We start from the raw sequence: 1158 nt of genomic DNA, 5'->3' as shown, positions 1-1158 counted from the left end.
TTCTACAATGAGCCAATTAATGACAAAAAAAAATAGGTTAGCATATAGATATACACCAATCCTATCATATACGTCAATCAATTCAGACGATGTATATATGATTCATTAAATTTTCGATAGGAGATATGGACTAATTGACTACGTACTGTATTTTGAAGATGTAGAGAGTCTAGCAAATGCTATCTCGGAAGAGATGAGTAGCAACAGGAAGAAGAAGAGAGTTGAGTAAAGAACAGTACAGGGTTTGCTCTGAACCATTTTCTGTAATATCATGCACAGGCAGTGCAAGGATAAGTTTTCGTTTTCCCCAGCCACTTAAGCTGTTATATATAGAAAACTATCAGTATTAATTAATTAAGCCAATTTGGCTTATGGAACCGTTTTTAGTTAAATTTATCATAATCCCTCGGTTCAAAGAGAAATTGCTCACGAACTTTGCTATCTTCCTCGACCAGGACTCCAAGAGATAAACTAAAGTATAAGAGACAGAAGGCCATTGTGCAAGTCTATATGGAATTTCATAGGCTGCAATTGATCCTTTTATTTGGGTAAATACTTCTCATAACTTTTCATATATTCGATATATTCGATTCAAGGTTTTGTTTAACCATTGTGATCAGCAACTCATCATATTTCACCCGTGTTTCAATTTGGGGACTATCTGTGGACTGTGGCACTAACCGTTGACTAAAGAACCGCTTGGTTTCCTCGAAGTACTTCAATCGTGATTCAGATATTTCACCAATCAAATAGACACCATGGAGGCTTTTTGTAGCAGCCCGTGTGATAAGAATATAGAAACGAAGGGGAAGGTTCTCGGAGAGATAGAGAGACAAAGTAGCTAGGGCCATGGAAGTGACCGGAGAGCAATTGCCAAGGATCATTTTTAATTTAAAATGGTTAGGCCCGGTTCATTACTCATTCATCTGATTTGTTTTCAATTTCTTTTTATAAAAAATTCAATTGAAAATTTCATAATAGTGTACTTTCTAACATTTGTTCCTTCATAAGTCCACCTTAATTTTTTTACCCATATAAGTCCACTTTAAAGGTCAGATTTGTCATCTTACTTTCATTTCATACCTAAAATACCCTCCCAATCACTCCCTACAAAAAAACGGACTCTTCCTCTTTCCCCGTTGATATCTCTCTCTCTCT

Source organism: Fragaria vesca, linkage group LG3 (assembly GCF_000184155.1).
Source record: "Fragaria vesca subsp. vesca linkage group LG3, FraVesHawaii_1.0, whole genome shotgun sequence".
Taxonomy (NCBI): Eukaryota; Viridiplantae; Streptophyta; class Magnoliopsida; order Rosales; family Rosaceae; genus Fragaria; species Fragaria vesca.
This window is presented reverse-complemented; position numbering follows the sequence as displayed.